Raw genomic sequence first — 15,043 nt, forward strand, 5'->3', positions numbered from 1 at the left:
GATTGAAAAACTGCGGTCCTGTCTCATCAAACGGCTGAAGGAGGCTAACCCACGGCCTCAGGCTCCAGTTCTCCCCGCCCATCTCACCCAGCCGACGGCTGGTCCCAGCTGCACCAGCCGACTTGTTGACCTTATGGGTGAGATGAGGCAGTTCTACCAGTCTGCGCGACCCAGTAGCAGCAGCAGAAGCAGCAGCAGTCACCACCAGCGGCTGGCCCGCATGGTGGCTGACTACATGGGGTCAGTCGGTGCTTCCGACAGCATGAGCACAGACGACCCCATGGAGTACTGGGTTGCCAGGCTGGACACCTGCCGTGAGCTCGCTCAGTATGCGCTGGAGCTATTGTCTTGCCCCCCCTCCAGCGTACTGTCTGAGTGGACTTTTAGCGCGGCAGGTGGGGTGGTCACGGACAAGAGGACCCGTCTGTCCACTGACTCCGTGGACAGACTCACCTTCATCAAGATGAACGAGTCCTGGATCGGCAGTGACTTATTGGCCCCCGCTGTCGGTTCAGGACATTGAGACGTCCCTTGTCCATCACTCTCCTTTTCTCTCCCTCCAAAAATCCGTTGTTTTTTAATCATTTTAACTTACTTATTGATATTTTTAATTATTTATTAACTTATTTATTTATTTATTTATATTTATGAATTTATTTATTAATTACTAGTTATGAATTTTTTGATGAATTTTGAAATGTATTTTTCTATTTATTATATATATATTTATTTATTATTTTGCATTATATTTTATCTATTTATTACTTTATTAATCATGGATTTTAAAATTTATATATATATATATATATATATATATATATATATATGTATTTATTAGTTTTTAAAAATGTAATATAATCATGTATGTTTGATTTCACTAATAGTGTGTATTATTTAATATTTTTATTATTTATATATTGATTATCGATTTTATTTATTTTAATGTATTGATCATGTTTTAATAAATATTTTTATTGATTTTTGTTAATTTTTAATATATTGATAGTTATATTTACATGTATATTATATTTTTAAATTTATTTAATGTATAATATGCTCATTTTTAAAATTATGAAATGTACAGTTGGGTTTTATTTATATTTATGTATTGATTAATTTCAGTATTGATCCATTTTTTAATAATCACACATTATTTATTTTTAAGTAATTAGTGTGCATGACCACACAGCACACAATCAGACCTAAGTAGTCTGCTCCAGGTTTCCAGATCAGGCACATGGAAGATGAAGCAGAACACTGTGTTTTCGCTTACAACGACATCATGTGTTTTCTCGAAGGCAGAGTGGTGTGGAATTGTCGGTGTTTAGCAGCAGCTCTTTCGTTCCTCCTCATGTCTGTGAGGAGGAATGTGTCCCGACGCTCCACCCACCCATACACGATCAGTATCGCACACACGCTAGTCTACATCCAACTGCTACACCCATCCCTCATGTGCCTTTGTGAGCACCAAAGGCAGTGATGGGCCAAGTTTCATCGGGCGGAGTCTGGAAGCGCTCCGCCGTGATCCAACGGGGGAAACGCAAACTTCCTTAGGCGATGAAGCAGCGTTGTTCCAAAGCTGATGAAAGGGTCCACATTGGGGCTTCCACCAGTGAGCAACCTGCATGATCTCTTGACGGTCATAGGGTCTAACGATCCATTTAAAATGGCTATTTTGAACAACCGGGGTATTGATGTCAGGCGCAAAGGGTGCATACATGAGCATGGCACAGCGGATCGCCAACAATGTCATCCAGCACAGTGCATTTTTCAAGCTGTTTAGAGGGAAACATGTGTTCTTCAGTTACATAGAACTGACAGAAAACTGTTTGTGCATAACGATTAGCAGTTTGGCTCCTGTACACGGACCCATAAAAATTTATGGATCAGTATTCAGTGCTTGTGCTATGCGTTGACATCACGCATTCCTACCGCATGTATAAATTGAAAGTGAGAAAGAAGTTTAATTCTTTTTTAGTTTTATTAAATTTTTATTCTTTGAGGATTTATATAAATTTACAGTAATACGCTCCTCTAAAATGCAGTTGTATGTAGAAGGAAAAAAAATCAGCACTTAAATAGATCTGATGTGGTAGGTAAATATATAGATTTTGTCTATAATGCAATATTAATATATCTATCTCACCCATTTCACCCTGGAAGCAATCAAATTTGCTAATAATGCTGAAATCAACATTCTATTGGACCGTATTACTGCACATAGATATACAATGTATATTTGAATTTTTTTATAATTATATAAAAAACATAATAAAAACGTAACCGTGATTAATAAAGCACAAACAGTTTACTGTCAGTTTTATGTAACTGAAGAACACATGTTTCCCTCTAAACAGCTTGAAAAATGCACTGGATGACAGTGTTGGCGATCCGCTGTGCCATGCTCAAGTATGCACCCTTTGCGCCTGACATCAATACCCCGGTTGTTCAAAATAGCCACTTTAAATGGATCGTTAGACCCTATGACCGTCAAGAGATCATGCAGGTTGCTCACTGGTGGAAGCCCCAATGTGGACCCTTTCATCAGCTTTGGAACAACGCTGCTTCATCGCCTAAGGGAGATTGCGTTTCCCCCGTTGGATCACGGCGGAACGCTTCCAGACTCCGCCCGATGAAACTTGGCTCATCACTGCCTTTGGTGCTCACAAAGGCACATGAGGGATGGGTGTAGCAATTGGATGTAGACTAGCGTGTGTGCGATACTGATCGTGTATGGGTGGGTGGAGCGTCGGGACACATTCCTCCTCACAGACATGAGGAGGAACGAAAGAGCCGCTGCTAAACACCGACAATTCCACAGCACTCTGCCTTCGAGAAAACACATGATGTCGTTGTAAGCGAAAACACAGTGTTCTGCTTCATCTTCCATGTGCCTGATCTGGAAATTGAGAGATCTATATGTACATGTTTATATATTTACATACATTTTATCGATATCTATAATGTATAAAATTAATATCAATATGTCTCAGTTGAGGTATGGTGTTGCCCGGGTCTGGTGGGGACCCATTCCCGGGAACACACTGCTGCTGCCCACATGTCACATGCTGTTGCTGATGCTGCTGTCGGAGATGTCTCAGTTGAGGTATGGTGTTGCACGGGTCTGGTGGGGGCCCATTCCCGGGAACACACTTCTGCTGCCCACATGTCACCTGCTGTTGCTGCTGCTGCTGTCGGAGATGTCTCAGTTGATGTATGGTGTTGCCCGGGTCTGGTGGGGGCCCATTCCTGGGAACACACTGCTGCTGCCCATATGTCACCTGCTGTTGCTGCTCCTGCTGTCCAAGATGTCTCAGTTGATGTATGGTTTTGCCCGGGTCTGGTGGGGTTCCATTCCCGTGAACACACCTTTGCTGCACACACATTGGCTGCTGCTGCCTGTCCCACGGAGTTAGGCCTAGATATTTATAGGCCTTATACTGCAATTTAAAATCAAGCTGCTGATGCTGCTGGTCATCTACCTCACGTTGAAATGTCAGTATGACTTTTAAAAAAACATTGACCATTTAAATCTGTCCTGCCGAGTTAGGCCGAGATATATATAGGCCTTATTATGCAATTTAAAATCAAGCTGCTGATGCTGATGATGCTTTTGGTCATGTACCTCACATTGAATTGTCAGTATGACTTTAAAAACAACGTTGGCTAGTGAATCCTATCCTGCCGAGTTAGGCCGAGATATATATAGGCCTTATACTGCATTTAAATACAAGCTGCTGATGATGCTGCTGGTCATCTACCTCACGTTGAATTGTCAGTATGACTTTTAAAACAACGTTGGCTAGTGAAGCCTGTTTTGCCGAGTTAGGCCGAGATATATACAGTCTTGTGAAAAAATTAGGACACCCTTTGAAAGCATGTGGTTTTTTGTAACATTTTTAATAAATGGTTATTTCATCTCCGTTTCAACAATACAGAGAGATTAAAGTAATCCGACTAAACAAAGAAAACTGAAGAAAAGTCTTTTCAAGATCTTCTGTAAATGTCATTCTACAAAAATGCCTATTCTAACTGAGGAAAAAGATAGGACACCCTTGCCCCTAATAGCGAGTGTTACCTCCTTTGGCTGAAATAACTGCAGTGAGACGGTTCTTGTAGCCATCTACCAGTCTTCGACATCGGTCTGAGGAAATTTTACCCCACTCCTCAATGCAGAACTTTTTCAGCTGTGAGATGTTTGAAGGGTTTCTTGCACGTACAGCCCTTTTCAAGTCACCCCACAGCATCTCAATGGGATTCAAATCTGGACTTTGACTTGGCCATTCCAGGACTCTCCATTTCTTCTTTTTCAGCCAATCTTTGGTTGATTTACTAGTATGTTTTGGGTCATTGTCATGTTGCATGGTCCAGTTCCGCTTCAGCTTTAATTTTCTAACTGATGGTCTCACATGTTCTTCAAGCACCTTCTGATACACAGTAGAATTCATCGTGGATTCTATGATGGTGAGCTGACCAGGTCCTGCTGCAGCAAAGCAGCCCCAAACCATGACACTTCCACCTCCATGCTTCACAGTTGGTATGAGGTTCTTTTCTTGGAATGCTGTGTTTGGTTTACGCCAAACATGTCCTCTGCTGTTGTGTCCAAATAATTCAATTTTGGACTCATCTGTCCAAAGAACATTATTCCAGAAGTCCTGGTCTTTGTCAACTTTATCGCTGGCAAATGTCAGTCTGGCCTCGATGTTTCTCTTGGAAAGCAAAGGTTTCCTCCTTGCACACCTCCCATGCAAGTTAAACTTGTACAGTCTCTTTCTGATTGTAGAGGCATGTACTTCTACATCAACAGTAGCCAGAGCCTGCTGTAGTTCTCGAGATGACACTTTAGGGTTTTTGGATACCTCTTTTAGCATCTTGCGGTCTGCTCTTGGGGTGAACTTGCTGGGGCGACCAGTCCTGGGCATGCTGGCAGTTGTTTTGAAAGCCCTCCACTTGTAGACTATCTTCCGGACAGTGGAATGGCTGATTTCAAAATCTTTTGAGATCTTTTTAAATCCCTTCCCAGACTCATAGGCTGCTACAATCTTTTTTCTGAAGTCCTCTGACAGCTCTTTTGCTCTCACCATGGTGCTCACTCTCACTTCAACAGTCAGGAGCACACCAAACTAAATGTCTGAGGTTTAAATAGGGCAAGCCTCATTCAACATGCAGAGTAACGATCTACTAATTATGTGCACCTGGTGTGATATACCTGTGTGAGATCTGAGCCAATTTAAGAGGGAATACATGTGAGGGTGTCCTATCTTTTTCCTCAGTTAGAATAGGCATTTTTGTAGAATGACATTTACAGAAGATCTTGAAAAGACTTTTCTTCAGTTTTATTTGTTTAGTTGGATTACTTTAATCTCTCTGTATTGTTGAAACGGAGATGAAATAACCATTTATTAAAAATGTTACAAAAAACCACATGCTTTCAAAGGGTGTCCTAATTTTTTCACATGACTGTATAGGCCTTATTCTGCAATTTAAATTCAAGCTGCTGATGCTTTTGGTCATCTACCTCACGTTGAATTGTCAGTATGACTTTTAAAACAACGTTGGCTAGTGAAGCCTGTCCTGCCGAGTTAGGCCGAGATACATATAGTCCTTATACTACAATTTAAATTCAAGCTGCTGATGCTGCTGCTCATGTACCTCACGTTGAATTGTCTGTATAACTTTTAAAACAACGTTGGCTAGTGAAGCCTGTCCTGCCCAGTTAGGCCGAGACATGTATAGGCCTTATACTGCAATTTAAATACAAGCTGCTGATGCTGCTGGTCATCTACCTCACGTTGAATTGTCAGTATGACTTTTAAAACAACGTTGGCTAGTGAAGCCTGTCCTGCCGAGTTAGGCCGAGATACATATGGTCCTTATACTACAATTTAAATTCAAGCTGCTGATGCTGCTGCTCATGTACCTCACGTTGAATTGTCTGTATAACTTTTAAAACAACGTTGGTTAGTGAAGCCTGTCCTGCCCAGTTAGGCCGAGACATGTATAGGCCTTATACTGCAATCTAAATACAAGCTGCTGATGCTGCTGGTCATCTACCTCACGTTGAATTGTCAGTATGACTTTTAAAACAACGTTGGCTAGTGAAGCCTGTCCTGCCGAGTTAGGCCGAGATACATATAGTCCTTATACTACAATTTAAATTCAAGCTGCTGATGCTGCTGCTCATGTACCTCACGTTGAATTGTCTGTATGACTTTTAAAACAACGTTGGTTAGTGAAGCCTGTCCTGCCGAGTTAGGCCGAGATATATATAGGCCTTATACTGCAATTTAAATTCAAGCTGCTGATGCTCATGTACCTCACGTTGAATTGTCTGTATGACTTTTAAAACAACGTTGGCTAGTGAAGCCTGTCCTGCCCAGTTAGGGCGAGATATATATAGGCCTTATACTGCAATTTAAATTCAAGCTGCTGATGCTGATGCTCATGTACCTCACGTTGAATTGTCTGTATGACTTTTAAAACAACGTTGGCTAGTGAAGCCTGTCCTGCCGAGTTAGGCCGAGATATATATAGGCCTTATACTGCAATTTAAATACAAGCTGCTGATGCTGCTGCTCATGTACCTCACGTTGAATTGTCTGTATGACTTTTAAAACAACGTTGGCTAGTGAAGCCTGTCCTGCCGAGTTAGGCCGAGATATATATAGGCCTTATACTGCAATTTAAATACAAGCTGCTGATGCTGCTGCTAATGTACCTCACGTTGAATTGTCTGTATGACTTTTAAAACAACGTTGGCTAGTGAAGCCTGTCCTGCCCAGTTAGGCCGAGATATATATAGGCATTATACTGCAATTTAAATACAAGCTGCTGATGCTGCTGCTCATGTACCTCACGTTGAATTGTCTGTATGACTTTTAAAACAACGTTGGCTAGTGAAGCCTGTCCTGCCCAGTTAGGCCGAGATATATATAGGCCTTATACTGCAATTTAAATACAAGCTGCTGATGCTGCTGCTCATGTACCTTACGTTGAATTGTCTGTATGACTTTTAAAACAACGTTGGCTAGTGAAGCCTGTCCTGCCGAGTTAGGCCAAGATATATATAGACCTTATACTGCAATTTAAATTCAAGCTGCTGATGCTGATGATGCTGCTGCTCATGTACCTCACGTTGAATTGTCTGTATGACTTTTAAAACAACGTTGGCTAGTGAAGCCTGTCCTGCCCAGTTAGGCCGAGATATATATAGGCCTTATACTGCAATTTAAATACAAGCTGCTGATGCTGCTGCTCATGTACCTCACGTTGAATTGTCTGTATGACTTTTAAAACAACGTTGGCTAGTGAAGCCTGTCCTGCCGAGTTAGGCCGAGATATATATAGGCCTTATACTGCAATTTAAATACAAGCTGCTGATGCTGCTGCTCATGTACCTCACGTTGAATTGTCTGTATGACTTTTAAAACAACGTTGGCTAGTGAAGCCTGTCCTGCCGAGTTAGGCCGAGATATATATAGGCCTTATACTGCATTTTAAATTCAAGCTGCTGATGCTGCTGCTCATGTACCTCACGTTGAATTGTCTGTATGACTTTTAAAACAACGTTGGCTAGTGAAGCCTGTCCTGCCCAGTTAGGCCGAGATATATATAGGCCTTATACTGCAATTTAAATTCAAGCTGCTGATGCTGCTGCTAATGTACCTCACGTTGAATTGTCTGTATGACTTTTAAAACAACGTTGGCTAGTGAAGCCTGTCCTGCCGAGTTAGGCCGAGATATATATAGGCCTTATACTGCAATTTAAATTCAAGCTGCTGATGCTGATGCTCATGTACCTCACGTTGAATTGTCTGTATGACTTTTAAAACAACGTTGGCTAGTGAAGCCTGTCCTGCCCAGTTAGGCCGAGATATATATAGGCCTTATACTGCAATTTAAATACAAGCTGCTGATGCTGCTGCTCATGTACCTCACGTTGAATTGTCTGTATGACTTTTAAAACAACGTTGGCTAGTGAAGCCTGTCCTGCCCAGTTAGGCCGAGATATATAAAGGCCTTATACTGCAATTTAAATTCAAGCTGTTGATGCTGCTGCTAATGTACCTCACGTTGAATTGTCTGTATGACTTTTAAAACAACGTTGGCTAGTGAAGCCTGTCCTGCCCAGTTAGGCCGAGATATATATAGGCCTTATACTGCAATTTAAATACAAGCTGCTGATGCTGCTGCTCATGTACCTCACGTTGAATTGTCTGTATGACTTTTAAAACAACGTTGGCTAGTGAAGCCTGTCCTGCCCAGTTAGGCCGAGATATATATAGGCCTTATACTGCAATTTAAATACAAGCTGCTGATGCTGCTGCTCATGTACCTCACGTTGAATTGTCTGTATGACTTTTAAAACAACGTTGGCTAGTGAAGCCTGTCCTGCTGAGTTAGGCCAAGATATATATAGGCCTTATACTGCAATTTAAATTCAAGCTGCTGATGCTGATGATGCTGCTGCTCATGTACCTCACGTTGAATTGTCTGTATGACTTTTAAAACAACGTTGGCTAGTGAAGCCTGTCCTGCCGAGTTAGGCCGAGATATATATAGGCCTTATACTGCAATTTAAATTCAAGCTGCTGATGCTGATGCTCATGTACCTCACGTTGAATTGTCTGTATGACTTTTAAAACAACGTTGGCTAGTGAAGCCTGTCCTGCCCAGTTAGGCCGAGATATATATAGGCCTTATACTGCAATTTAAATACAAGCTGCTGATGCTGCTGCTCATGTACCTCACGTTGAATTGTCTGTATGACTTTTAAAACAACGTTGGCTAGTGAAGCCTGTCCTGCCCAGTTAGGCCGAGATATATATATAGGCCTTATACTGCAATTTAAATTCAAGCTGCTGATGCTGCTGCTAATGTACCTCACGTTGAATTGTCTGTATGACTTTTAAAACAACGTTGGCTAGTGAAGCCTGTCCTGCCCAGTTAGGCCGAGATATATATAGGCCTTATACTGCAATTTAAATTCAAGCTGCTGATGCTGCTGCTAATGTACCTCACGTTGAATTGTCTGTATGACTTTTAAAACAACGTTGGCTAGTGAAGCCTGTCCTGCCCAGTTAGGGCGAGATATATATAGGCCTTATACTGCAATTTAAATACAAGCTGCTGATGCTGCTGCTCATGTACCTCACGTTGAATTGTCTGTATGACTTTTAAAACAACGTTGGCTAGTGAAGCCTGTCCTGCCCAGTTAGGCCGAGATATATATAGGCCTTATACTGCAATTTAAATACAAGCTGCTGGTGCTGCTGCTCATGTACCTCACGTTGAATTGTCTGTATGACTTTTAAAACAACGTTGGCTAGTAAAGCCTGTCCTTCCGAGTTAGGCCGAGATATATATAGGCCTTATACTGCAATTTAAATACAAGCTGCTGATGCTGATGATGCTGCTGCTCATGTACCTCACGTTGAATTGTCTGTATGACTTTTAAAACAACGTTGGCTAGTGAAGCCTGTCCTGCCGAGTTAGGCCGAGATATATATAGGCCTTATACTGCAATTTAAATTCAAGCTGCTGATGCTGATGCTCATGTACCTCACGTTGAATTGTCTGTATGACTTTTAAAACAACGTTGGCTAATGAAGCCTGTCCTGCCCAGTTAGGCCGAGATATATATAGGCCTTATACTGCAATTTAAATACAAGCTGCTGATGCTGCTGCTCATGTACCTCACGTTGAATTGTCTGTATGACTTTTAAAACAACGTTGGCTAGTGAAGCCTGTCCTGCAGAGTTAGGCCGAGATATATATAGGCCTTATACTGCAATTTAAATTCAAGCTGCTGATGCTGATGATGCTGCTGCTCATGTACCTCACGTTCAATTGTCAATATGACTTTTAAAACAACGTTGGCTAGTGAAGCCTGTCCTGCCGAGTTAGGCCGAGATATATATATAGGCCTTATACTGTAATGTAAATTAGAGCTGATGATGCTGCTGTGTATCTTGGTGCTGTTGACTTAGTTGTAGAACTTGGACCATTAAAGTTAATCTTCTAGTGGCATTGCTTTTATTTAGTCTGAATATTTAGTCCTATGTATGTGTACAACTTACACTATAGCATTGACATTAATAAGATTGGGTGATTATTGATCATGCCTGCGTAGTTTTATTAAAACTTTGGTAGTACTTTAAGTGAAGAGTTATTATTTATAAGCTGATGCCTTTCATGGCAGTGCTGGGTTACGCAGATCGATGGGTAGCCCTTGTTCTGTAGCTTTAGTATTTTAATTCTACTGTCTGCCATTATTCTGCTAAATTTTGATTGATCCATGTTTTACATTACAACAAAAAACTTTTTTAAGCAAGATTTAAAGATTGTTTTGAGACAACCGGCATGGAACACTTTTTTTCAATAGTAGTTACTCTAGTATATAGTATTTGAAGTCTTAGAAATTAGTGTTCATGTTTGCTATTCTGACCTGTGATATGCTCAGAGTCATTATATATAATCATTGATCAATAGAATATTATTAAAATAATTAAACTTTCTTTAAAGTGTTAATAATAAACATTCACAATTTATTTTTTTTTATTTAATTTTTTTATTTTGGTTTGTTATTTTGAAAAAATTGTGTTTGGTTGAGCCTTGTTGTGGTTGTCATTGTTAAAGGTGGGGACTGCACCTGGCCTTCCATTGTCAGCAGTTGTTGTGCAGTTAAAACTGTACAGGACTGATTGATAAACACAAAAAATGTTGTTTTTTTTATTATTATTTATATTTTGTTTTATATAAGGATCAAGGTTCGAACATGGTGTCGTCAGTCATCCTGGGAGGGATGTCTGACTTCCGTGTTGGCCTCTCTCTACATAGTTTTGTGTGACTGGCGTCATACGCAGCCGTGTGGTAATCCGGTTTTGTGAATGCATAATTATTGGCACATTTTGATGTAGATATAAACATTATTAATTTTGTTAATGAATATATGTAATGAAAATTATCACCTGATTATTATAGAAATCATGTCACGATTTTTTGAAAGATTAAAATAAATTCATCACAGTCTTTGTTTGTAAATGAGGATGAAATTCTCCAAGAATTAAATTTGTGTAATCACTAAAATTATTTAAAATCCATGCTGGTTTTTTCTTCGAACAATCATTTATTTTTATTTTATTAAAACTTATAAATTTTTTAGTAGATAATATATGTCATTTTTAAATGAGATGAAAAAATTCAATGCACATACAGTTTTATAGTTAATAATCTCTACACTGTATGTATTAAATTTTTTAATACTAATTTTAATATTCAAATTTTGGATATATTGATAAATTAATAATTTAGCAGAGATTTGTTCACACACATAGTAATATATTTTTTTTTTATTGGCAAATATTAATATTTAACTAATTTAATTTGTACTTGGCACTATTACTTTTTTACACTACTTGACTGCTGTGTCATTTGTAACAAAATTGCTTACGGTTCATGAAAGATAAAAATTTTAAAGTAAATTTTCATTTTTGGTTAATACTAGCTAACTTTGGCCTAAAAATGTATAGATAAAAAAATATATATAATATTACCAGCTGCGCTTAGGAAATGTGGTCATGAAATTTAAAAGCTGAAGGGGCTGTCATTTGAAACTTGCTATCTGGAGAGCAATTGGGAGTGGATAGATAATACTGTATAGTTACCCTGCATGTAGTGAATTCAAAAACTCCAAAATAAATTTAAAAAACATGTGTAGCATAACTGAGAAATCAAAGTTTGTAATGCAACTGGTTTATTAGTCTTGGTTTGAGTAAAATCTGCCTGTGGTAAAGAATAAACTGACACCTGTGTGTGGATAGTGAATAATTTAAGAAATACACTGCTAATAATTTTAAACCATGACGGAGGTGTTAAAAACATCGTCCTCATCCTACTCCTCGACTTCCTCCAGTTACTATGAGGGTAATGAAGGTGGTTGGTGAGAGGGTACTGCTTCACCTCTTACCCACAACTGGTGGGCTAGAGTCAGAAATTTATCTAGATGAAGGACCATGATTGGCGCAGGTATATTTCATATCTTTTTATTAAACATGTTTCAATGGGTCATGAAATTAAATCAACAGTATCCTATTAATAGTGAACGTACAACAGGCTAATTTTCTTGAATTTAACAAAGATGGGCCATATCTTTAAGTGTGCAATAATTATGGAAAATTCTGCGCTTGTGCTGGGTCCACCATGAATTTATGAACAATTACACGCCACATCTCGGCCTTACAGGAGACAGTCACCACATTTCTCGTGTGAGTGGGGCCCCAGCATTTTCATGTCTAGGTTCTACCTTCTATCCTCGATACAGGCTTCATTTTGTGGTGGGTCTTATACCGATACCATAATAACGTCCAGAGTTCTAGAATTTTTTTTTTTCAAGGGTGGCTAATAGACTGTCCTTACATATCTCATTATGCTAATCCTCCCTTAACAGCTCTCTGCATTTCTGAGGTGTAAATTAACCTGGCATAAAGGTAGGGGCAATTAGCATGTGTTTAGCTTGGGTGCCTAACAATAGCACCAGGAGACCTACGGTCTAAGGTTTCCTTATGAAGCTGCATGAGGTGTGAGGTGATCTCAGCAGATGGTTATTAGGGTCTGTTGTCTTCTGAGTCTAAAGGTGCGGCCATATGACATCCTGCTTCCTGGCTTAATATTCTTAATTGTCACGGAACCATGAACCAGACGTACAACAAGGGATAAGTGAAAATAAGAAGGCTTTATTGAAAATAAAGCTGTAAAGCAAAAGTCCAAACGGATGGCGAAACCGAAGCAGAGTCTTTGCGAAGCCAGAGGTCAGGAACCAGAAGGGTAGTCAGACGAAGCCAGGAACAGGAACCAGCAGGGTAGTCAGACGAAGCCAGGATCAGGAACCAGCAGGGTAGTCGGACGAAACCAGGATCAGGAACCAGCAGGGTAGTCGGACGAAACCAGGATCAGGAACCAGAAGCAGCAGCAGTCTAGAAGCATGTGAACACAGGAGGACCAAGCAAGGAACTGAAGCCACAGACCTCCTATATATATGAGCTGGGCATCCAGCTCCTCCCAGTGGGAAGGAGGAGCCGCAGGGTGGGAGGCTACAAGAAACCCAGAAACCAAGATGGCCGCCAGCACATGTCAAACGAAGGAGAACAGCAAGAAGGTAAGACCATGACAGTACCTCCCCCTCAAGGGCCCCTCCTCCGCGGAGTAAAGAACGGTTTCTGAGGGAAGCGTGCGTGGAAGGCTCGGAGCAAGGCAGGAGCATGGACATCTGCGGAGGGAACCCAGGAACGCTCCTCTGGACCATAACCACGCCAATGGACCAAAAACTGCACCCGACCGAGGACCAGGCGTGAGTCCAGGATATTGCTCACCTCATACTCCTCACGATTACCCACTTGGACCGGACGAGGCCGAGGAACCGAGGAAGTGAAACGATTACACACCAGTGGCTTCAACAGGGAGACATGAAACACGTTGGAGATCCGCATGCCAGGAGGAAGCGCAAGGGCATAGGCTACCGGGTTTACCCTGCGAAGCACTCGGAAGGGACCAACAAAGCGAGGCGCCAGCTTGGGAGTGGGCACTCGAAGGTTGAGGTTGCGGGTGGACAACCATACACGGTCTCCGACCTGGTAGGAAGGAGCAGGCGCTCGTCTGCGATCAGCCTGGAGTCTCTGGCGCTGCACAGAGACCTCAAGGGACTTCTGGATCTGTACCCAAGAAGCACGTAGGACGGAAAGGTGATCCTCCACAGCCGGAATATCCTGGGGAGAGAATACCTCCGGTAACACGGCAGGTTGGAACCCATAATTGGCCATGAAGGGAGACGTCCCAGAGGAAGAGTTCACCGCCGTGTTCCTGGCAAACTCAGCCCAAGGCAGGAGGTCAACCCAATTGTCTTGGTGATCGGAGACATAGCAACGAAGGAATTGCTCCAAGGCCTGATTGGATCGTTCAGCGGCCCCATTGGACTGAGGGTGGTAGGCCGAGGAGAAGGAGAGATGAATCCCCAACTGGGAGCAAAAGGCGCGCCAGAACCTGGACACAAACTGACTCCCCCGATCCGACACAATCTCCTTGGGCAAACCGTGCAACCGGAAGACCTCCCTGGCAAAAATCGTGGCCAACTCTTGTGCAGAGGGTAACTTCTTGAGAGGAACACAGTGGCACATTTTGGAAAACCGATCCACAATCATGAGAATGACCGTATGGCCTCGGGATGCAGGGAGGTCCACAATGAAATCCATCCCCAGGTGTGACCATGGGCGCTCCCCGGTGGCTATGGGTTGCAGAAGGCCCAACGGAAGGTGCCGAGGGGACTTACTCTGGGCACAAACGGAGCATGCCGCTACATATGCGGCGATGTCGGAACGTAGGGAAGGCCACCAGAACAGACATGAAACAGCCCAGGACAGCTGATTCTTTCCAGGATGCCCCGCGGTCTTGGAGTTATGGTAGGTTCGCAACAACCGAGTGCGCAACTCCTCAGGCACAAAACATCTGCCGTTGGGTCTCCCAGAGGGAGCACCAGATTGAGCCGCCAAAATCTGCTCACCCAGGGGAGAGGTCAGGCTGGTGCGAATGGCGGCCAAGATCTGATTCGGAGGTATGACCGAAGTCGGAATCGACTCCTCCCTGGACAGCTCGGAGTACTGCCGTGATAAGGCATCCGCCCTGATGTTCTTGGAACCGGGTAGGTAGGAGACCACGTAATTAAAACGTGACAAGAACAGAGCCCATCTGGCCTGACGTGGTGTCAATCTCTTGGCCTCAGAAAGGTAGGTCAGATTCTTGTGGTCCGTCAGGATGAGGACCGGAACCACCGAACCCTCGAGCAAGTGCCTCCATTCTTTAAGGGCCTGCACGATGGCCAATAACTCCCTGTCACCAATCTGATAGTTTCCGGGAGTAAAACCCACAAGGAAGCAGAGGACCCTCTGGTGTTCTACGCTGAGACAGAAGGGCGCCTACTCCCGTCTCAGACGCGTCCACCTCGAGGACAAGGGGCAACCCAGGGTTGGGATGAGACAGAATCGGAGCCGAC

This window comes from Bufo bufo, chromosome 9 (genome assembly GCF_905171765.1).
Source record: "Bufo bufo chromosome 9, aBufBuf1.1, whole genome shotgun sequence".
Lineage (NCBI taxonomy): Eukaryota > Metazoa > Chordata > Amphibia > Anura > Bufonidae > Bufo > Bufo bufo.